General features: G+C 39.7%; 1 protein-coding gene and 1 pseudogene across 1 annotated transcript in view; both read left to right on the plus strand.

The window, feature by feature from the left end:
* Positions 1-25,464, plus strand: part of GRIN3A (glutamate ionotropic receptor NMDA type subunit 3A) — a 211,903-nt gene that overhangs the window by 103,964 nt on the left and 82,475 nt on the right. The gene's annotated exons all lie outside the window — the stretch shown is intronic.
* Positions 18,577-19,356, plus strand: LOC138988954 (uncharacterized protein C1orf21 pseudogene; annotated as a pseudogene).

Consider the following 25,464-nt stretch of genomic DNA (forward strand, 5'->3'; position numbering starts at 1 on the left):
AATAAAATTCCAAGGCAAGGAATTTACATCACCTATGTAGGTTGCAGGCGTCCTCCCATTCTCCCGAAGGAGAGGAGACACTAAGGCCTCTCCGGTCAGATCTTAGAAGCCCAGGCATAATTAGTAGGCTTGACGAGCCTCCACACTCCAGATGGGAATTCAGCCAGAAGGTGAGAGAAACAACGACATGGGGAGACCAAGTTTCAGTGAACAAGGCCCGCACTTTATTTTCCAAAGTAGTTTTTATACTTTAAGTTGTGCATAGAGGACAATGGGGTAAGGGGTAGAGTCAGCAGTAAGCCAGGCTTTCTTCCTGCAAACTTATCATATGCAAAAGTTTAGGTGACTTACATCATCTTCTGGCCAAGAGGCCTGTTAACATTTTATGACCCTTTCTTCAGAAAACTTATTTTTCTCTAAAGGTGATTATTCTAAAGTCAGGTGCCACCCTCCGAAAGCATTAGATAAAGTTGCATTCCTATAGGGCAAAGGTGTGGTGGGCTATAACAAGAAAAAGAATTAACTCAAGGGTCCAAGGTTACAAACTGAAGCTACTACTTACATTCCTATACACCAATTATATTAATCAATACACTGCCAGGGACACAGTAGGTAAGGGATATGGAAACTTAGCAGCAAACATTGGCCCAACCAGTGAAAAACCCTTCACCAATACAATTTCTAATCAATCTTTTAACTGCTCAAAGGAATCTGTATTTAGACGGTTTAGAACATCTCATGCCTCTCACAGTTGGGAAGCTGTGAACAATCACATGTGGCTGGAAGAACCTGTTCAGGCAGGCTAGAGGACTTCCAAAGGAGTTTATAGATTGAAACATTCTTGTCACGCCCAGGAACTTTATCAACTGGAGCCATAAGTTAACTCTTTTTCAGAGAGAGGTGGTGGGGGACAGCCCCCCGTAAAGTCAGAGGTGTAGGTGAGAGCACAAAGCAGTAAAGTAGGCAGACTGTGGTTTTGGGGTTAGGTGCTCGAGAATTTCCAGGGGGACTCCTGAGGCTCGATCCCGCCTTTGCGTATGCTGAGCCTCCTTCCTCATGACCTTTGCCATGGGTGGAGTTCCTCATGCTGGCTCCTGGCATCCCATTAAGTCCCTCAAACTGGTACTCCACTCTGCTTTCAGCACTGCTCAGCTCACATAAATTTTGTTCAAAGAGGACCAAGACTAAGTCAGTATCTACTCAACAGGCTATTGTTTATGCCATTGAAAGGCTAGAAATAATCTGTAGTCATTAGGGGGAGATTGATTAAAGTAATGCACATCCCTTCACTGGTACACAGTGTTGCTATTAAGGAAAAAATGAGCTACATGTTGTCCAAAAAAGTAGATTATATGAAGTATGTATATAAAATAACACTTTACCTACATCTTATAAGTGGTATAATGCCCTATTAACAAGTCTAAGATTCCAGTTACTTTAATATGGCCATGCTGCTTAGCTCTGGTCCTCCCCCAGCACTGGGCAATGCTTTGACTCAGAGCCCCAGCCTCCCAACCTTAGTTTTATCCCAGCTGGCAGACATCTTGGATAGTGGACCTATGACAGTTTTGTTCTTCATGGTCCACCCAGAATCCTCCCTTCCCCACTATCGAACTGACCTATGCCACTTCTGCATCTTTTGGCTAAACTAGCAGCACACCAGTCCATCCTCTAAAGAGTTTCGGAAAAGAACTCCTAGTCTTTGTCAGTGGTCAAGCCTCACTGCAAAGAAATTCTTCATTGTGTTGCTTTGTGAGCCTTTTTACTCTGGTCCTTTCCTCTGTGGAGAAAGCAACTATCTTATCAGCTTCTTCTTTGAACCATTATTAACCCATTTCTCACCCTGCTCCTCACATCTTGTAAATCACTTGAAAAATCATTGCTTTCCTGCAGGGAACATTGATGTCCCTGCATTCACCATAATGTTGCCATCATTACTCTCCTGTCTATAATTCTTGTTCTTGTCTATAACTGAGTGCTAAAAGAAGAGAAAGTATTACATATAGGACATACTAGCTTTTAGCCTAATCCAGCGATTTTCTTTTCATTTTTACATGCTTTTAGAAGATGACTATTTTGCTTCACTACTATGACAAACAATAATGGCACAAATTATTTATAAAGCTCTTCATTGCTTCCCAAATACTTTCTCTCCAGCGCCTTGTTTTATCCCTTGTCTTTGTGAGACAGAAAAGACATTTAATAGCAAAGAAGACTTGGACTCAGAGACTTAAGTGATTTTTCAAAAGTTCAGGCTGTCACTTGAACTCAAGTTTCCTCATTTCAAATCCACCACAATTTTCAACAAAATGTACCCCTCATATTAAACTATGTTCAAAAACTTTTTAAGCATACGAGGGTAGGAATGCACACAGCTCCCAAAGCTCAGCATTTCAGGAATGTAATTTGAGAAAAATAATTATCAGAATGAATAAGAAATTCATAATATGTTCACAATTACTACTCAAGGTTCATCTAATACTTGTGAATTACCTTAGATTTTTAGATGGATTATGCTTTCAGGGAGCTGAATATTTTGCAGATCAAATATAAAAATCAAGCAGCTTATATACTAAGAGCCAAACTAAAGTCCAAGAATGCAGAATATATTTTGCTTTATGTCATGTACCAAATGACTAATAGGCAGCAGGGGCTTTCAGGGTTATAATTTTAGCCCAAGGTTCTGGTAACTACATGAAATCCTTGAGTGGTTTATGATATCATAAGGTGGAATTATAGCTCCCCATGGGCAAAAGTTGTTGAAATGCTTTCAGCAATTGAGTACCATAACTAGCCTGTGCTCTATAGTAATTATAGGAAAAACTATATTAAATACCTAGTCATGTTGACTAATGACTTCAAATATAGAAATTATTTTTTTAAATGAGAAAGGCAGGCTGGTAATTCATTCATCCATCCATTCTGTAAATATGCATAAGTCCACCCTAGGTATGCCACTAAAATAAGGGCTGGGGTTACAACAACAGACAAGTCAAATCCCAAAGTCTCTCCCTGGAGAACTTTCATTCTAGCATGGGAATCAGACATTAAATGACTAGGATTATAAGGTAAGGGTTCTGATGATGGACAAAGCGCTATGCCAGTATATTAACAAGAAGCATGCTAACTTGGGGGCGATGGGGGGACAGGGTGAGACACAAAGAAGGCCTCCTTGAGGAAGTAAATATACAGCTGAATGAAATCTGAATGATGAATCAGAAATAGAAAGGATAAGAGGAGAGAAGAGCTCATTCTTAAGCAGATAATAAAAGTGAGAGAGAAAAAAGAGACCTTGAATGGAGAATGCAGAAATTTAACCTCTTTCCAGATGATGAGAACAACTTTATGGATATACTACAGGAAAAAGGGGGAAAGAACCAGAAAATAATGTAGCCTAGATATTAGCAAGAAATATGCATGTATATTATATACATAATATGGCATATATCATAAATGTGTACACATATTTCTTATGTATATGATATTTCATATGTTAATATATGGTATGTATGTCTTATTATAAAATACATTTATAAAATGTATTATATCTTATATGATATATGTCATAATATAGTGAGTATAATATTTGCATGTAATATACATGTGTATATAATGAGAAACATAATAGTTATATAGTACAGTCTATAATATATGTATATTTTATATGTGTGTGTGTTTGGATGTATATATGTACATGTGTAGGTACCAGAACAGAATTTGCCTTGAGAGAACTAGCCATTTTCTATAAAATGCCTGATCTCCAATCACAAAAGAGAAGAATAAGATATTAAAGACTATGGAGATAATATTCAAAGGGTAACTAATTATAATGATAAGCTCACAAAATATTGTATTGAATAAAATGAAGGGTACAGGATTCTAAAAGAGACCAAGAGGTTACTCAATGTGAAACATTTCCCAAATGAAGATGTCATTCATATTGGAGAAGAATGTAAATATCGCCACCAAGTGGAAAAGCCGAGAAAGACTTGACCACACAAGTCATTTCTAAATAGTATTTCAGTATCATTTCAGTTAATTATATTATTATTTTAAATGAGAAAATTGGTCAACCACTTGTGAAAGAATGAAACTAGAACACTTTCTAACACCATACACAAAAATAAACTCAAAATGGATTAAAGATCTAAACGTAAGACCAGAAACTATAAAACTCCTAGAGGAGAACATAGGCAAAACACTCCAACATAAATCACAGCAGGATCCTCTATGACCCACCTCCCAGAATATTGGAAATAAAGCAAAAATAAACAAATTGGACCTAATTAAACTTAAAAGCTTCTGCACAACAAAGGAAACTATAAGCAAGGTGAAAAGACAGCCTTCAGAATGGGAGAAAATAATAGCAGATAAAGCAACTGACAAACAACTAATCTCAAAAATATACAAGCAACTCCTGCAGCTCAATTCCAGAAAAATAAACGACCCAATCAAAAAATTGGCCAAAGAACTAAACAGACATTTCTCCAAAGAAGACATACAGATGGCTAACAAACACATGAAATGATGCTCAACATCACTCATTATCAGAGAAATGCAAATCAAAACCACAATGAGGTACCATTTCATGCCAGTCAGAATGACTGCTATCCAAAAGTCTACAAGCAATAAATGCTGGAGAGGGTGTGGAGAAAAGGGAACCTTCTTACACTGTTGGTGGGAATGCAAACTAGTACAGCCACTATGGAGAACAGTGTGGAGATTCAAAAAAAAAAAAAAAAACTGGAAATAGAACTGTCTTATGATCCAGCAATCCCACTGCTGGGCATACACACCGAGGAAACCAGAAGGGAAAGAGACATGTGTACCCCAATGTTCATTGCAGCACTGTTTATAATAGCCAGGACATGGAAGCAACCTAGATGTCCATCAGCAGATGAATGGATAAGAAAGCTGTGGTACATATACACAATGGAGTATTACTCAGCCATCAAAAAGAATACATTTGAATCAGTTCTAATGAGGTGGATGAAACTGGAGCCTATTATAGAGAGTGAAGTAAGCCAGAAAGAAAAACACCAATACAGTATACTAACGCATATATATGGAATTTAGAAAGATGGTAACGATAACCCTGTATGCAAGACAGCAAAAGAGACACAGATGTATAGAACAGTCTTTTGGACTCTGTGGGAGAGGGAGAGGGTGGGATGATTTGGGAGAATGGCATTGAAACATGTATAGTATCATATATGAAACGAATCGCCAGTCCACGTTAGATGCATGATACAGGATGCTTGGGGCTGGTGCACTGGGATGACCCAGAAGGATGGTATGGGGAGGGAGGTGGGAGGAGGGTTCAGGATGGGGAACACATGTACACCCGTGGCAGATTCATATTGATGGATGGCAAAACCAATACAATATTGTAAAGTAATTAGCCTCCAATTAAAATAAATAAATTTATATTTAAAAAAATAAATAAATGATAATATAATTTTCATTTGTATCAAACTGTACAATATACATAATATCTTCTCAACTTAGTGACTAGGTACATTGACAGTATTCTAGCATAAGTTAAGTGTAAATAGATTATCTAAAGTCATACACATAGAATAATACATAGCCACAAAAAAGATTATGATTCAGAATATCAAACTGTATCAATAATAGGTGGAAGGGAAAAACAAATTAAAGACACAAACCAATAGAACAAAACACTTTCTACATATGTGCCCCAAGTTCTAAATAAAGAACCTCAGATATGGGAAGAATTGGTTTTGCTTTTATGATAATTATTAGTAATTATGATCCCTGAAACTTGGTTTCATTTTTTCTCAATAATGTGTAATTTACAAGACACAGTTAAAACAGACCTAAGCTAAAGAATAAAAACCATGACTAATATAGTTCAAAAAGTATAAAAATTATTTTTAATGTATTTCATCACTTTAGAGTTCATTATAAATTTGTAAGTAATAAAAGTAACCTAAATATTTATTTTCACTGTGAAAAGCTGTGTACTAACCAAGCATTACAATGTAACTGTGAAAATAATGAAATATTTTAACTATTTTTGCACTAAATGCTGCAATATAGTTATATAGAGAACCTAGCCTTTGGGAACTATAATTCTTTTACAGTCTTATTCAGATGTCATTCCTGAAGCAAGTGGCATGTGATGACTGAAGTTTTAATAGCCATTTATACTTGGAATATTCTATGCATTAATACTTCAAGTAAAAATGAGCAGCATTTTCCAAATACAATAACTCAAAAAATAAATGGAGACATTTGTGCAAATGTTTCATTTTTGAAAATCACCTTGGGCTGAGTCAAACCATGGAAAATTTTAGCTCAAAGGAAATTCTACCTCCCCTTCATCCCCCTAAAAAAATCATAAGGATGTGAAAACAGGATTATAATGGAAGCTGTCTTGCAACATTAACTGCAATGTTCATTCCCCTAAAAGCCATAATTCATAGCTGTTCTACAGCCTTTTTCTTTCAGCAATTATGCATATTACAGGAAAGTTTGAATACATAAAAACTAAATGCTGATAGAAAACTAAGTCTCATAAAAGAAAATTGTACTCGACCAGTTTGCTTTGAAGAAAAATATGAAAGCCAGCTTGTCCCAGGTGCCCCTAGTCCAAGAAGGTTATGGAAAGCATGTAAACCACAGTTGCAGGGCATAGCACAGGGCTTATTGCCTGGGACCCCTGATCAACCCATGGCAGTCAATTCCATCCCTAGGGCACAGTGTCTTCAGTGGAAACAATATTGGGAACTACTGGCTGTCTAGGGAATTCAGTGCAAAAGTTGCCCTTCTAGTAGTTGACAAACTACTACAAAGAGTTTCTCAAACACACCCTTTCCTTTTCTTCTTCTCTTATTCAAAGGTTTATTCAGTTCAGTTCAGTCCAGTCGTTCAGTCGTGTCCGACTCTTTGTGACCCCATGAATTGCAGCACGCCAGGCCTCCCTGTCCATCACCAACTCCTGGAGTTCACTCAGACTCACGTCCATCGAGTCAGTGATGCCATCCAACCACCTCATCCTCTGTTGTCCCCTTCTCCTCCTGCCGTCAATCTTTCCCAGCCATCAGGGTCTTTTCAAATGAGTCAGATCTTCACATCAGGTGGCCAAAGTATTGGAGCTTCAGCTTCAACATCCGTCCTTCCAATGAACACTCAGGACTGATCTCCTTTAGGATGGACTGGTTGGATCTCCTTGCACTTCAAGGGATTCTCAAGAGTCTTCTGCAACACCACAGTTCAAAAGCATCAATTCTTCAGCGCTCAGCTTTCTTTATAGTCCAACTCTCACATCCATACATGACTACTGGAAAAACCATTGCCTTGACTAGACAGACCTCTGTTGGCAAAGTAATGTCAAAGGTTTATAGGGTGACACGAAAGCATCTCATGAAAATTGCCCCATACCATTTTGATAATTTCTATATTTCCAGAACCCAGTACAGAGCCTCATACTTGATAAACATTTGCTGTCAAAAAAGGAAAGATCTCTAAATCCTATTTCAGGACAGAAAACTTGTATTTAAACCTTGTCTCTGGCACATAACTGGCTTTTGTGATCCTGGGCAAGGTACTTAAACTCCAAGCTTCAGATTTTATCCCTAAGAAATAGACTTGAAAATAATACTTACTCATAGCACTGTCTTTATACAATTATGAGATAATGCATATAAACTATCTGAACACAGTGGCCAGCCAGTGTCAATGCTCTTTAATTACTTGTTAAATCTGAATTCTCCAGAATTGTAGATGACCACAATCCCAAATAACTAGATGAATGAAGAAGAGCAGATTATATGTAACATAAGGGCTGAAGATCCACTATAGTTATTTTTCTAATACTTCTAACATTAGGCCAAGAACAACTGCATCCTTGACTTCCCCAGGAAAAATTACAACCAACAGTCACTGGCTTTCAGGATTTATGCTTTGACATACATCTTCAAAATAAAACCTATGACCATTTCTAAATGGGAAATCTCAGAAGAAGCCCAGAAGTATTACCAAGCAATATGAATTTTATTTGTAGAATTTACAGGCTTATAATAACCCTCCAAACAAGTAGCATAAATTTCAAAATCTGAAGGGAAGACACCACGCTCACACACACACAATGAATTTAGTAAAATCAACTAGCAAGCTATTCTCTGTCCCTAGAGTCTGTGTAAGACGTAAAGAACAATACTTCCAATCTTTTGTTCTCAGAAAATGTATAACAAGATTAAACCCTGTAGTACAACTAGGAAAGGAAGTACATTCACCAATAAGTACCCAGTGAGGAGTCAATATCCCTGACCACCTCACCTGAATTTCTATCTCATCATGCCATTTTTTTTTCCTTTCTCTCTTTAATGTATCTAGTTTGCCTTTCATTCATCATTTTTTCCATTGGAGTAGAGACTTTCTCTATGTTATTTCTGGTGATGGTGCACAGTGTATATAGTACATATGTGCTGAAATAATACATTAATACGTCCCTGGTGGACCAGATGGTAAAGAGTCTGCCTGCAGTGCGGCACACCTGGATTCCATCCCTGGATTGGGACCATCCCCTGGAGAAGGCAATGGCAACCCACTTCAGTATTCTTGCCTGGAGAATCCCATGGACAGAGGAGCCTGGAAGGCTATGGACCATTGGGTCACATAGAGTCAGACACAACTGAGCAACTAACACACACATATATAATGCATTAATGGATTCTTTATTCTTGAACTTTCACCTAACCTAGGGATCCTAACTTAGATGGCAGGCAAAATCACAACAAAAATATTATTGAAATCATTCAGCAAGAAGTTATTCCCTTCTTCTTTCATGGTTTTCTTTCCATCAATTAATATAATTTCAAATATATTAAGAAGTACTGTGATGATTTCTGGAAGAGTTCAAAGAAACTCATATTCCCTTCAGAAATACATTCAGGTAAACAACTAACTGCACTACAATGTGATTAATAAAGTCTTCCCCACAGGCTCAGTGGTAAAGAATCTGCCTGCAATGCAGATACAGGTTCAGTTCCTGGGTAGAGAAGATCCCCTGGAGGAGGGCATGGCAACCCACTCCAGTATTCTTGCCTGGAGAATCCCATGGACAGAGAGGCCTGCAGGCTGCAGTCCACAGAGTTACAAAGAGTCAGACATGACTGAAGCAACTAAGATAGCAAGCACATGATTAATGAAATAATAAAAATATGCAAAAGGAAAAGTTGGCACCCACAAGGATAGTTAACTCTTTCTTGAGAAGATCAAAGATGACTTCTTAAAGGAGGTGGTACCTAATATGGATTTGAAAGGAAGAATAAGAGGAGTGGAAATAGGAATTCCAGGCAAGTATAGTGGCATATGCGAATGTGAAAAGGCAATACTGAGCCAAATGGCATGAAAGTGAAAGTGTTAGTCACTTAGGCATGTCTGACTCATTGCGATCCCATGGACTGTAGCCTGCCAGGCTCTTCTGTCCGTGGAATTCTCCAGGCAAGAATACTGGAGTGGGTAGCCATTCCCTTCTACAGGGGATCTTCCCAACCCAGGAATCAAATCTGGGTCTTCTGCATTGCAGACAGGTTCTTTATCATCTAAGCCAGTTCTGCTTTATGCCTCTAAATGACATGAGAGTGAAAATCACTCAGTTGTGTCCGACTCTTTGCGACCCCATGGACTATACAGTCCATGGAATTCTCCAGGCCAGAATACTGGAGTGGGTAGCCTTTCCTTCTTCAGGGGATCTTCCCAACCCAGTGATCGAACCCAGGTCTCCCGCGTTGCAGGTGGATTCTTTACCAGCTTAGACACTGACATGGGTCTTAGTTAAATTTCTGAATCCTCATTTATAGTTATAATTACTGTTATCAGTTACCTGTTACTACAGTAATACCACATAACAAACAGCCACAAAACATCAGTGGCATACAACAACAAAAAATTTATATAGCTCACAGGTTTGCCAGGTTTAGCTGACCTAGTATGGGCTCACTTATGTATTTAGGAAGCAGCTGCTGTTAGCTGATCTGGGTGGCTTTAATATTTGCTAGGGTGACCTGGCTCTACTCCACACACCTCATTGTCCAGCAGGCATGTCCTTCTCATGTAGAGAATGAGCAAAAATGTACAAGCACTTTTCCAAGACTGTTCTAACGTATGTCTGCTAACATTCTAATGACCAAAGTAAGTCACCTGCCTGAATCAGTCAAAAAGGGAGGTTCACTCAGGGTCACACGGCAAAGGAAGTGAATCCTAGAGGGGAGAAGAATTGGAGCCATTAATATACTCAATAGACTGCACCCACTTAATCTGTCCAGAATTTGGTTTCCTAGTCTGTAAATAGAGAACACAACAGTTCCTTTGTCCTGACACCCTGGGTTCATGGGAGGAAATGTATGAAAGGCTTTTTTAAGTTCTTTAGCTGAAAATGAATAGACAAATACAAAAAAAAAAAAAAAAAGAAAGAAAGAAAGAAAACTTACTATGGAAACCTAAGGAATTAGTGTCACTTTGTGGTTTGCACACCGGCTAACTACATATTTAAGCTTAAAGTCCTAGTTCATGTTCGTTAGAACAGTTGTCTCAACAAGGTTAGAACATTTTCCAGGTTATAATCAAAAAAGGACATCTGAATACCAAATTCAGCCCCCTGGAGGAGTGAGGTAAGCTCAAGAATACTCATGATGACAACTAAAATATCAGCAATGGCTACTTCTGGAGGAGACAGTAAAATCAGGAAGGGAAAAGAGCTACTTTAATGTTTTATACCGTAAAACCTTTGTTTGTATTTTACAGTGAAAATGGATTCATGTACTATTCTGGCATTAAGTAAATGAATTTTTTTGAAATTTTTTCATAAAATGAAACTAAGTTTTTCCATAATTTCAATTTCAATAGCTTAAAAATTGATCTGACTATTCAAGGTTGTTTCTGTCCAGTTTTCATCCTTAAATATTACCTATATAGTCACGCTTTCCCAGGTGATGCAGTGGTAAAGAATCCACCTGTCAGTGCAGGAGACACAAGGGATGCAGGTTCTATCCCTGGAACGGGAGGATCCCCTGAAGTAAGAAATGAAAACACACTCCAGTATTCATGCCTGGAAAATTCCACGGGCAGAAGAGCCTGGTGGGCTACAGTCCATAGGGTCACAAAGGGTTGGCCAAGACTGAGCACACGTGATTTCGATTTCTGGGTCGGGAAAATCCCCTGGAGGAGGACATGGCAGCCCATTCCAGTATCCTTGCCTGGCAAATCCCAAGGAGAGAGGAGCCTGGAGAGCTAAAGTCCATAGGGTGGCAAAGAGTCTAACACAACTGAAACAGCTTAGCACATAAGATCAACATAGTTCTAATATTCTATAGTTCTTGGAAGAAATTGTCTATTTGCAGATGAGCCCACTTATCTGAAAATTGTCCTTCAGAATATGAACTCAAAAGAGGTAGGGTTAACTCAGAGTTTATAAGTAACCAAATTTTTTAATCAATATTTTTGTTAAAAATATTTTACTACTCTTTAATGTATACCAATGTAACAGATGATCTTAATCAAGTAGCTTCCACTTATAATTATTAATACTTTTCTAAACTGGTGAGATACATTTAACTTATCTTCTTAAACTCAGTATAGATTAATTAACACCATGAATTTTTAGGTTCTGAGAAAACTTTTGTTTTTTATTTACATTCTGGGTATATTCATTCATCACACACTTTCAAAGAATTTACTGCTACTATCTAGACACTAGAGAAAGTTCCTAGACTTGTTTTCCAGTTTGCATCAAGCCGATTTCTGCATATAAATCGCAAATTCCTCAATTCACGTTCCTACTTTGTTTGTGAGAATTACTTGAGATAGCAGAATTAGAACTACATTCAGGTTAAATTCCAGTGGCAGCACACTAGTTCAATCTGTTGAATGTGTATTTGACATAGTTCCACTTGCTTAATCTTGCTGATCCTCATTTTTCTCAACTGCAAACTTTGTGAATCATTGCATGTCTTTTTTATTGTGCATGAAAAATTTCTGAAATTTGCAAAAAAAAGGAGAGAGGGAATGCCTCTTTAACTTAGCTGACTGCTACTTTCTGATGCTTGGCTCACAAAGCAAAAATGCTGCTTTAGGTGTGCTGCTCTTGTGATTCATTTAACAAGAGCAAATGTGCTGAACAGAAGAGAAAGATAAGCAAATACCAGCTCAGACCAAACTGGAAGATGGTCTCAAATGGAAAAGCTGGCAGCAAGGTACAGGCAGGCTGCCCTGGAGGAGGTGGGTAGAGGAGGCATCTTCTTCTCTCAGATGCATTTATTCGGACTAGATGCTTGAATTCTTTGAGGGCCCCTCCAGCATAATGACTCAACCACTGATTCCCTGAGTTCTCTAGAGCAAAGACAGATTGACTATTCAACCATAGCAAACAAAATTATCAGAAAACAGCTCAAGTATCAAGGGCTAGCCTAAGGGAAAAGTAAAACAAGAGGAAAGTATCTCTCTTCTTTCTGTTATCCTGTAGTTTGCCTGTCTTTTTGCTTGTGATGCTTTACTTTAGCGGATCTCTAAGAGGTTGGTTTCCTGGGCTCAGTGCTATGGAATTACTGACCTTTAGGCTAAACCTCCTACTGTACTTTTGCATCCAGCCCACCCTGAATTAAGGCAAAATTGGGCTTACTTTAATATTTAATTCTACTAAATAAAAACTGGCATTAAAACAAGTCCCTGTGCCTTAAGGATTTGGGTAGAGCTGTGCCAAAAAGCTTACATCACTAGACTGCAGGTAAATTTATAGCTGTTTTCATTCATTTGCATTTAATCAACCCAGGCTTGCTGAGTTTAGGTTCAGCAAGGACCTTATTGGCTGTTACAGTTTGCAGGGTACAGGACTGCTGGTGATGTGCAATGACTCAAGTGAGAAGTTTGAGTTCCACAGTCTGCAGGTCATTTTTCACCTTGAAGTTTGGCTGGATAGCAAGTCAATTATATAAACAAAAAGACAATGTTGTTCTGATGCCATGAGGTAAAAGGAGTCCTCCCATTTCCATAAAAGATGTTGGTTCTGGCCTCAGCTGACCTGGTTCAAACTTCAGTTCTGTCACTTACAGTGAAATTATATCTTTAGAGGAATTATCATTGTAAAGTAACTGTATTGTGATCATAATTATCTCTGAAAATCCCATTAAGACAATATTTTACCTGCAGTTGGGTTCTAGAGTCAACTGATAGGTGGGTATAGCAACAGCATGGGCTGAAGAGCCTGGAGGAAGTTATCTCAAGTCTCTGAGCTTCATTTCCCCCAGTCATGAACTAGAGCTTTTAACAGAACCTACCTCATAAGGATATAGGAAGGCTGAAATGAGATGACAAGCGTGGAGGGTCATGCGTGTAATCAACACAATAGATAGCCACTAGTATTAAGAAATTTTTAGGGACTAGGTAAGCTCTCCCAGTTAGCTGTTGGGCTACATGTACAATGGCTGAACTTTTAGTTAGTAGTTTTGCATATAAGGGAACTGAGTCTCACAGCAATTAAGGGAATAGCTGGTGAAGCCAAAAACTTTTGTGCTATGTATAATGATAGTCAAGAGCATAAATAATGGAGCCACACAGGCTGCCCAGTTCTCTCATTTATTGGCTCTGTAAGCTCAAACAAGTTAGTTACTCTGTGCCTCAGATTGCTTACCTGTAAAATTGAGGTGATGATAGAATCAACCTCATAGGATTGTCATAATGATTATAAAAGTTACTCTGCCCAAAGCATTTAAACAATGCCTGGCCCATAGTGACTACATCATCATCACCACTATCATGATTGTTATTCTTCCATGCCTCTGTCCTTGGAAATACCAGTAGTGTTATAGTACCAGTATCAAAATGATTAGTCTGACATATAAGGGAGAACTGGCCCTAGCTCCACAAGATCACACAACATAAAATGGGATTCAAAGGAGATTTTCAATAAGACAAATGGAATGGTTTCAGTGAACTGAAAAGGATAGCCTGCTCCAGATGAACAGAATAAAGCATTAGACCAGGATCAGAGAAGCAAAATAAAATGACTTGCATCAAAGAAAGGGAACAGTCAAGAAAGAAGATAGAACATTTGTAGAAGAATAGTAATAATCCTCCTCTAGAAATCCTATAGCTTCTAGCCTTTAGACTACAAAGACCCATGGTAATAGCCCCTACCCTTGTATGAATATACATGAGACAGAGGGACCCCAAGGACTTCTAGAGGCCTAAACAATGAGTACCACAGTGCCATTTCATGGATGTTGCTGGGCAAGTTAAATTCAGGAAATTAATTTTTAGAGAACATAAAGACTGTAAACTCATGGTTTCATAAATAGGAGATCGAAAAGTATTGTTGAGCATAGCTTACTATAAAGTAGAAATAAAGAACAATTATTTTTGTCAGCCAGTCATTTGAGGAGGGAATTATACATTCAACAGGATTGTATTTGAGCCTGAATTCAGGGTTTTTAAGCTCACTTTTGCTTTATTTTTTGTGACCTGCAGCAAGACCTTTCTTCCCCTTTTTCATTAGAGCATAACTCTCCTTATCATATAGATCAGAATGTTTACATACAAAGTCTCTGCAGTCTGACTAAGTTCAGAGCCTTCCTATATTGGCTGATTCACCTCGGGCAAGTTATTTAAACATAAACCTTATTTCTTGTGTGAAAGTTGGAGATGAAAATAAATACCTTGTAGTGCTTTGGCCACCTTATGCGAAGAGCTGACTCCTTGGAAAAGACCCTGATGCTGGGAGGGATTTAGGGCAGGAGGAGAGGGGGACAACAGAGGATGAGATGGCTGGATGGCATCACTGACTTGATGGACATGAGTCTGGGTGAACTCTGGGAGTTGGTGATGGACAGGGAGGCCTGGCATGCTGCGATTCATGGGGTCACAAAGAGTCGGACATGACTGAGCGAATGAACTGAACTGAACTGAACTGAGGGTTGCTATAAGGCTTAAAATATACAATCCACTTAAGGTTCTAGCAAATGCTTGGCACATGGCGAGTTCTTAATAAATGCAAGCTACATACATACATATGATTGGACAAAATGATCTCTGGCGTCTCCTCCAGATGCTCTTTCCTGTAGCCTGGACACATTTCTTAAATATTTATTTATCTATTTGGTTGCATCAGGTCTTCATTATGACACTTAGGATCTTTCATTGCAGTGCACGGGCTTACTTGTCCCCAATATGTGGGCAACTAAGTTCCCCAAACAAGGACTGAACCCACATCCCCTGCATTGGAAGACAAACTTTTAACCACTGGACCACCAGGAAAGTCCTCTTGGACTCCTTATTTTTATAGCCTCCCTGACTTTGACATGTCTCTTCAGTGTCAGTCCCTCATCCCCACTTGTAACCTGAGTGAAGAAAAGAAGCAAATAGATGGCCAGTATGACAGCAAATATGTGTATGAAGTTGTAGTGATGCTGGCCAGGGAGAACCAAGCAGGGAGGGCTCAGTTCTCCTACAGCCACTCCCAAGACTGCTAGGTTTTAAACACATGGGTTTGACCCCCAGGGGTTCAAGGATGAATGTGCTTGTTTTAGGTACTCTGTTATCCATCTAGCTTCTTTTAACCTTGTATGAATAGAATACAGAAACCATCAGACTGCTCGTGCCTTGTGAATAGAATAATGTGCATGAATGAGTTTTTTAAATAGCACAGTTCAAATGTTGCTGTTTTTGCTGCTTTGCTATAATTGTGATAAACACATTGTTTAAAAACCCAGAGGGAATGGGCTTTTTGTCTTCTTTTTTTAAACCAGCACTAGTTGTTTGGATTAAATTGACCATTAGGCATGAGAAATGTCTATGTTAGCTATAGTTTACAGAAGAAGAATCTTTCCTGAAGGCAGGATAAATGAAAGATTAATAGTACAGGTTCTCAGGTTTCTGGATCCACCTCCTTGATTTGCCACTTTATGGTTATGCAGCCTTGGGCAAGTTGCATAACCACTTCCAGATTCAATTCCTACACCTCATCCCATCTTTGAAATGGGGATAATGATTATATGTACCACAAAAGGATGCTATGAGGATTAATTTAAGATCTTGGCACAGTGCCTGGAATAAAGGAGACATCCAGTAAGGGTTAGCTATTACCATTATTAAAATGGAAGAAACAACATAGAAATGATGATTAACTCCAGCTTTGATAAGATGGCAGATATACAAAATCTGCATCAAAAGGATGAGAAGTGGAGGAAATGGCAAATAAGAGGATGAAATGAAGAAATAACTTAGCTTAAGTGAATATGTGTGTCACTGGCCAGTTGTCATAACTTTGGGCCTGTGGAGGCTGCTCCAATAGCACCTGCCACTAGGATTTAAGATTAAATTCAAAATTAGTCCAACATCATACAAATGCTTCTATTTGAAATTGTGTGACCAGAGCCTTCCTGCCACTGGTCCTAGAAAGAAACAAAGGACTTTAATAGTCTGGACCTCCTGCTGGGTGTTAATATTCCATGCAGCTAAAAATGAGATGTATCATCATTGCTAAGGCCTAAATTTAGGCAGCGCCAAGAAGCAGTAATCCAAGTCTATGTCCTGACCAGTAACGCTGAAGAAGCTGAAGTTGAATGGTTCTATGAAGACCTACAAGATCTTTTAGAACTAACACCCAAAAAAGATGATGTCCTTTTCATTATAAGGGACTAGAATGCAAAAGTAGGAAGTCAAGAAAGACCTGCAGTAACAGGCAAATTTGGGCTTGGAGTACAGAATGAAGCAGGGTAAAGGCTAACAGAGTTTTGCCAAGAGAACGCACTGGTCATAGCAAACACCCTTTTCCAACAACACAAGAGAAGACTCTATACATGGACATCACCAGATGACCAACACAGAAATCAAATCGATTATATTCTTTACAGCCAAAGATGGAGAAGCTCTATTCAGTCAGCAAAAACAAGACCAGGAGCTGACTGTGGCTCAAATTATGAACTCCTTATTGCCAAATTCAGACTGAAATTGAAGAAAATAGGGAAAACCACTAGACCATACAAGTATGACCTGAATCAAATCCCTTATGATTATACAGAGGAAATGAGAAATAGATTTAAGGGACTAGATCTGATAGACAGAGTGCCTGATGAACTATGGATGGAGGTTCGTGACACTGTATAGGAGACAGGGATCAATACCATCCCCAAGAAAAAGAAATGCATAAAAGCAAAATGGCTGTCTGAGGAGAACTTACAAATAGCTATGAAAAGAAAAGAAGGGAAAAGCAAAGGAGACAAGGAAAGATATGCCCATTTGAATGCAGAGTTCCAAAGAATAGCAAGGAGAGATAAGAAAGCCTTCCTCAGTGATCAGTGCAAAGAAACAGAGGAAAACAATAGACTGGGAAACACTAAAGATCTCTTCAAGAAAATTAGAGATACCAAGGGAACATTTCATGCAAAGATGGGCTCAATAAAGGACAGAAATGGTATGGACCTAACAGAAACAGAGATATTAAGAAGAGGTGGCAAGAATACACAGAAGAAAAAGATATACATGACAAGATACACAAAGATCTATACAAAAAAGATCTTCATGACCCAGATAATCATGATGGTGTGATCACTCACCTAGAGCCAAACATCCTGGAATGTGAAGTCAAGTGGTAAAGCTAGTGAATGTGATGGAATTCTAGTTGAACTATTTCAAATGCTAAAAAATGATGCTGTGAAAGTGCTGCACTCAATATGCCAGCAAATTTGGAAAACTCAGCAGTGGCCACAGGACTGGAAAAGGGCAGTTTTCATTCCAATCCCAAAGAAAAGCAGTGCCAAAGAATGCACAAACTACCACATAATTGCACTCATTTCACATGCTAGCAAGGTAATGCTCAAAATTCTCCAAGCCAGGCTTCAGCAATACATGAACCATTAACTTCCAGATGTTCAAGCTGGTTCTAGAAAAGGCAGAGGAACCAGAGATCAAATTGCCAACATCCGCTGGATCACTGAAAAAGCAAGAGAGTTCCAGAAAAATATCTATTTCTGCTTTATTGACTATGCCAAAGTCTTTGACTGTGTGGATCACCACAAACTGTGGGAAATTCTGAAAGAGATGGGAATACCAGACCACCTGACCTGTCTCTAGAGAAATTGTATGCAGGTCAGGAAGTTAGAAGAGTTAAAACTGGACATGGAACAACAGACTGGTTCCAAATAGGAAAAGGAGTACATCAAGCCTGTATATTGTCACCCTACTTATTTAACTTATATGCAGAGTACATCATGAGAAACGCTGGACTGGAGGAAGCACAAGCTGGAATCAAGATTGCCAGGAGAAATATCAATAACCTCAGATAAGCAGATGACACCGCCCCTATGGCAAAAAGTGAAGAACTGAAGAGCCTCTTGATGAAAGTGAGAGAGTGAAAAAGTTGGCTTAAAACTCAACATTCAGACACTTTAGTTGGGAGCCGTGCGCCGCGCTCGGTTACTGGAGAGAGCTGGCCGCGCGCCGCCGCCTCCAGCACGCACGCACCCGGGCCGGGCTTCGGGGGCTTCGGGGCTCTTACCCCCGGCCTCGGGAGGTAGGGGAGACGGGACTCACCGTGGGGAGGAGGAGGAAGACAAGGAGGGAGGAAGAAAACCTGCGAGGAGGACCGAGACGGGGGGCGGGAGGCTTGCCACCTTCAGCCCCGCCGCGAGCGCCCAAGGTGCACCCATCTTGACCGACTCAGCAAGAAGGTGGATTTTCCCTGCGTCTAAAGAAAAACAACATGTCCCCGTGCCTGTAGAGATGATTTGCAGTTCAGCCCGGCGGAAGCTGATCGAATGAGACTATGGGCTGTGCCTCCGCCAAGCGTGTTGCCACTGTTCAATAGGAAGAGGAAGCCCAGAAAGGGAAGAACTACCAGAACGCAGATGTGTTTGGCGATGAGTATAGGATCAAACCAGGGGAAGAGGTCAAATACATGAAAAATGGGGCAGAAGAGGAGCAGAAAATAGCAGCCAGGAACCAAGAAAACTTGGGAAAAAGTGCCAGTTCAAATATAAGACTTAAAACTAATAAAGAGATCCCAGGATTAGTTTATCAACCCAGAGCAAACATGCACATCTCTGAAAGCCAACAAGAATTCTTTAGAATGCTGGATGAAAAAATTGAAAAGGGTCGAGATTATTGTTCAGAAGAAGAAGACATCACATAGCACCAATCCTACCAGTCAAACCGGGAGCTACTACTGTGTAAATAGGTTACACCCCAGATGAAATCTTTGCAAAGGTTGGTTCTCTTCAGCGAACAGCACTATAGCAAAAGAAGATCGTTCCATATCGTATGCCCCATTAAATTACAGTGTTTCTTAATGAACTTGCAAAGGAATATTGCTAAAAACAAACAAAAACTGTTATCAAACTTTCTTTGTTGCTGCTAGTTAAAACTTGTTGCAACTTTTCACTTCTCTCAGTGTCCAGGTCTGCAGCAAAATTCTGCAATTTCACCTTAAAGATACTGTTGGTTTTACAGATGCTCTCCAACCTATTTTCTAAAAGATGAGGTAGTGGTGAACTCAGATATCCAACTTCTGTTCTAGACTGGTTCCGCTTCTAAGACAAGCGCCTCCTTCCTCCTCCCTCTTCCCTGCCTCCCCCAGCAGTCCAGAGCCTTGCTTCTCACTGGCAGTGTTGTGCTTTGGAGATGGGATGGTTGCTATGGCAAGCCTAGTTTCTCTGCTAAGAAGAAGTAGAGATGCTATTATCAATTCAAAGCATGTCGTGACATGACTCCTGGAAGTGACACAGGAGCGAGCAGCAGGTGGTTTCATTTCCTGGATCTCTTAATCAAAGATCAAGCTTGCAACATCAGTTTTGCTCAGATGCAGACGGAAGTGTGATCACAATCATTTTGAATCCCTCTTGCCCACTTTTTTTTCTAAGAAAATAAACATTTTACTGTTTAAAAAAAAAAATTCAGAAAAGAAAGATTATGTCATCCGGTCCCATCACTTCATGGCAAATAGATGGGAAAACAGTGGAAACAGTGGCTGACTTTATTTTGGGGGGCTCCAAAATTGCTGCAGATGGTCATTGCAGCCATGAAATTAAAAGATGCTTGCTCCTTGGAAGGAAAGTTATGACCAACCTAGACAGCATATTAAAAAGCAGAGACATTATTTTGCCAACAAAGGTCCATCTAGTCAAGGCTGTGGTTTTTCCAGTAGTCATGTATGAGTGAGAGTTGGACTATAAAGAAAGCTGAGCACTGAAGAATTGATGCTTTTGAACTGTGGTGTTGGAGAAGACTCTTGAGAGTCCTTGCACTGCAAGGAGATCCAACCAGTCTATCCTAAGGAAATCAGTCCTGAATATTCATTGGAAGGGCTGATGCTGCAGCTGAAACTCCAATACTTTGGCCACCTGATGTGAAGAGCTGACTCATTTGAAAAGACCCTGATTCTGGGAAAGATTGAAGGCAGGAGAAGGGGACGACAGAGGTTGCAATGGTAGGATAGCATCACTGACTCAATGGACATGAGTTTGAGTAAACTCCAGGAGTTGGTGATAGACAGGAAGGCCGGTGTGCTGCAGTCCATAGGGTCACAAAGAGTTGGATGCGACTGAGCAACTGGACTGAACTGAACTGAAGAAATCTACTGAGATTTACCAAATCTAGCTCTGTTTATTCGGGCTTCCCAGGTGGTACTAGTGGTAAAGAAAAGAACCCACCTGCCAATGTCGGAGACAAGAGATGCAGGTTTGATCCCTGGGTTGGAAAGATCCTCTAGAGGAGGTCACAGCAACCCACTTCAGTATTCTTACCTGAAGAATACCATGTTCAGAGGAGCCTGGTGGGCTATAGTCCATGGGGTCACAAAGAGCTGGGCATGACTAAAACGACTGAGCACGCATGCAGCTCTGTTTATTCACCTCCAAAGGTGGCACCATTTAAGCAACTGTTCGGATTTTAGACTAGAGGAGTCAAAGCGATAGTCAGATCAATTATTGTCCATATCAGGGACCAGAAAACACTTTGTATTTGAGCCTAATAGTAAATATTTTAGGCTTTGTGAAACCATATAGTCCCAGCTCTTACCTTTGTAGTTCAAAAGCAGTAGACAATACAAATGATGGAGCCTGGCTGGGTTTCAATAAAACTTGATTTACAAAAGCAAGTGGCAGGCTGGCTTTGGCCCATGGGGCATAGTTTGCTAACCCCTAGTCTGTACAAGGGATTTGATGCAATGACTCAGGTTGTCAGATGAACCTGGGCTACAGCTCAAGTAAATCAAAGGTAATGTCAAAGAATGTTGTTGACTAGAGATTACAGACTGAAAAGAAAAAAGGCAGTAAAAATTGTGAATCACTATATTTTACACATATAATTTATATAATATTATACATCAACTATACTTCAATAAAGAAATTTAAATGCAAATAAAGGAGAACCTTGCTTCTGTAATATTCTGTAATATTACTCATCCATAAAAAGGAATGCATTTGTCGGTTCTAATGAGGCAGATGAACCTAGAACCTATTATACAGAGTGAAGTGAGTCAGAAAGAGAAAGATAAATACCATATTCTAATGCATATATACAGAATCTAGAAAAATGGTACTGAAGAATTTATTTACAGGGCAACAATGGAGAAACAGACATAGAGAATATGGACTTATGGACATGCGGAGAGGGGAAGAGAGGGTGAGATGTATGGAGAGAGTAACATGGAGACTTACATTACCATAAGTAAAATAGATAGCCAACAGGAATTTGCTCTATGGCTCAGGAAACTCAAGCAAGGGCTCTGTTTCAATCTAGAGAGGTGGGATGGGGAGGGAGATAGGAGGGAGTTTCAAAAGTGAGGGGATATATATATACCCATGGCTGATTCATGTTGAGGTTTGACAGAAAACAGCAAAATTCTGTAAAGCAATTATCCTTCAATAAAAATAAATAAATTTTTAAAAAGAAAATGGGAATAACATGGAAAAATACTGTGATATAAAATTTACTCCGTAATTCACAATACAGAAACACTGGGTAACATTATTTTCAGCCTCATTTTTCTATTTTCTAATGTTCATGCAATCCATGGGGTAACAAAGAGTCAGACACAACTGAGCAACTAAATAACAACAACAATGTTCAGAAAGTGAGTAACAACTCAGTGAACACACATCCCTGTTTTTGGGGGGATAATTCCAGTGTGTCTGCTGTCTCTGTAATAATCAATAGTGTCCTCTTTTAAAGAAATGTCCTAGTTTGCAATATGAATCATACAGTCACATCTATAACAACCAAAATGATTTTGAATTTGTAGCACAGACAGGTTTGTATTATTTAAAGTCATCACCAAAACTTGGACAATAACACAAGTCTATAAAGGCAGAATGTAGTGCTAGAAAAGGCTAAGGGCTTCAAGTCAGACAGAGTCAGATTCAGATCTTAATTTATCTCTTTCTGCTGGCCTAAGACAATGTGCTGAAATCTCCATGAATCTCAATTCTCATATGTAGCAATAAATAATAAAAGCAGCAATATCATTAGATTTAACTGTGTTAGCATATAGTAAATATTTGTAAATATTAGCTGTTATTTTACTATTATTACGTATTCAAATAGATTTTTTGGGTGGGACACAAAGACATCCTTCCTATACAGAAGATATGCTTCAAGAAAAGTGATTTCCTTGTCACTGGAGACATCCAAGCAGAGACTTAACAGAAATATAGTAGTGATGTTATAAATAAAGTTTTGCTACTTAAAGTTTGATCCATGAACCAAGGTATCAGCGTCGATAGGAAGCCTGCTAAGATGTAGATTCATAGACTCTAACCTAGACCTAATGAGTCAGTGTCTACATTTTGAAGAAACTCCAAGTAATAGATATGGCTTTGCTCTCAAGGACTCAGCCATCACTGGATACAGCAGATGACTTTTAAAGCTCCTCTGAACTCTGAGACCACCCCATTTATAGAGTCCACAAGTTTTAAGTGGGTAATACACTGGCATGAGGAGGAATAAGGTCCCAATACCTAGTATATCCCATTCCATTGGTAAAGTTAAAAATGGCCTTTTCCACCCACCTCCACAAGACATTTTACCAGGCCTAGTGACTACATTCAGAGAAGGCAATGGCACCCCACTCCAGTACTCCTGACTGGAAAATCCCATGGATGGAGGAGCCTGGTAGGCTGCAGTCCGTGGGGTCGTGAAGAGTCAGACACGACTGAGCGACTTCACTTTCACTTTTCACTTTCACACATTGGAGAAGGAAATGGCAACCCACTCCAGTGTTCTTGCCTGGAGAATCCCAGGGACGGGGGAGCCTGGTGGGCTGCTGTCTATGGGGTCGCACAGAGTCGGATACGACTGAAGCGACTTAGCAGCAGCAGTGACTACATTCCACCCATTTAAGTAACAATCTCAGATAAGTACAAATATAGACCCCAAGTGAAAATACCCCACATTAAGATTGTTTTTTAATCGAAATCATCACATCTACAGAGCTTCCCTGGTGGCTCAAACGGTAAAGAATCTGACCCAAGTTCAACCCCTGGGTCACGAAGATCCTCTGGAGAAGGGATTGGCTACCCACTGCAGTATTCTTGCCTGGAGAATTCCATGGACAGAGGAGCCTGGCAGGCTACAGTCCATGGGGTCGCAAAGAGTCGGACATGGCTAAGTGACTAACACTTTCACACTCATTACATCTACCATAGACAGAGAAGCTTGATTGTTTCTTGAGTTTGCTTCCATTTTGTTTTGAGCCACTTTGCTTTCTTCAAAATGTCTGATTATTCTCCACACAGGTGCTCTGGGTAGAGTTCAGTATTCCATTAATACTGAACAATTCACATACAAATGGGTAGTTTAACCTTAGATATTTCCCCAAGGCCTGAAGAGGCTGACACAAATATAAACAGAATTGGAAGAGCTGGTAAAATATTTAGCTGAAACTTTAAAGAAATTTTTCTCTCTCTGGGGCTTCCTGGTGATGGTTGTAATGCAGCTGAACTACTTTAGCTCTGTATGTTTTATCCTCCCTCCTGGATGCAGGCTTTCTGATATCCCTGGATGTTTGAATTACACACCACATGGACACAAAGGGCGGACTACGCTAGTCTATCCAGTTGCATCAATAGCTTCTTAGATCCCTTTTCTGATTCTATTATTCTGTGACTGCCTAGTAGCTCATCCTTTTTTTGTTGTTGTTAGAATCTCACATATAGAGATAAAAAAGAACATACTATTTTGAAAGAATTAAGATAAGAATTAAAGGAAAACACTTAATGTTTAAAAGGAAGACAATATGAAGTGGGACACAAGTGTCTATTTTTAATGGATCTAACCTAAGAGAATTTTGTTTTAATAATGATGACTTATTACACCAATACTTATCAGGGATCTGCTCTGTATACCAAGCACTATATTTGCTTCCTGATAATAATGATGATGAGAATAATAGCAGTTAACGTTATAACCAACTTAGATAGCATATTCAAAAGCAGAGACATTACTTTGCCAACAAAGGTCCATCTAGTCAAGGCTATGGTTTTTCCTGTGGTCATGTATGGATGTGAGAGTTGGACTGTGAAGAAGGCTGAACGCCGAAGAATTGATGCTTTTGAACTGTGGTGTTGGAGAAGACTCTTGAGAGTCCCTTGGACTGCAAGGGAGATGCAACCAGTCCATTCTGAAGGAGATCAGCCCTGGGATTTCTTTGGAAGGAATGATGCTAAAGCTGAAACTCCAGTACTTTGGCCACCTCATGGGAAGAGTTGACTCATTGGAAAAGACTCTGATGCTGGCAGGGATTGGGGGCAGGAGAAGAAGGGGCCGACAGAGGATGAGATGGCTGGATGGCATCACTGACTCGATGGACATGAGTCTGAGTGAACTCTGGGAGTTGGTGATGGACAGGGAGGCCTGGCGTGCTGCGATTCATGGGGTCGCAAAGAGTCAGACATGACTAAGCGACTGAACTGAACTGAACTGAACATTTGCTGAGGACTTATGACTTCACAAATGAGACACGCATAGGCCCAACACTCATGGAAATGTAAAAGCAGGCAGGAAAATTAGACATTGAACAAATAATCCCAGGTGTTACTAATGTGATACGAAATTGCAGGGTACAATGGGAGGGTGTTGCAGGTGGCCTGATCTAGTCTAGGGGTCAGCAAAGGCTTCTCTGAGGATGTGACATTTTAGAATTAGCTACACAAAAGAGAAGCATCCCAGGTAGAGTGAGGGCAATGGGCAAGAGACCTGATCAAGCAAAAGATATATGTTGCAAGAACTGAGAAAACTGGCTAAAACTTCGGGGCCCAGGGGAGAGTGGGAAGATGAGAGTGGAAAGAAGGTGGTGGGAGCTGGATCTTGCTGAGGCCAGAGTTTCAGCTTCATCCCAGAGCAATGAGGAGCCACTGGTAGATGTGAAACAAGTGGGTGACATGACCAGTTTGGGGCTTTAGGAAGATTACTCTGACTGGATTGGAAGGGAAGAGAGGGAATGTGCAGAGG

This window comes from Bos mutus, chromosome 8 (assembly GCF_027580195.1).
Source record: "Bos mutus isolate GX-2022 chromosome 8, NWIPB_WYAK_1.1, whole genome shotgun sequence".
Lineage (NCBI taxonomy): Eukaryota > Metazoa > Chordata > Mammalia > Artiodactyla > Bovidae > Bos > Bos mutus.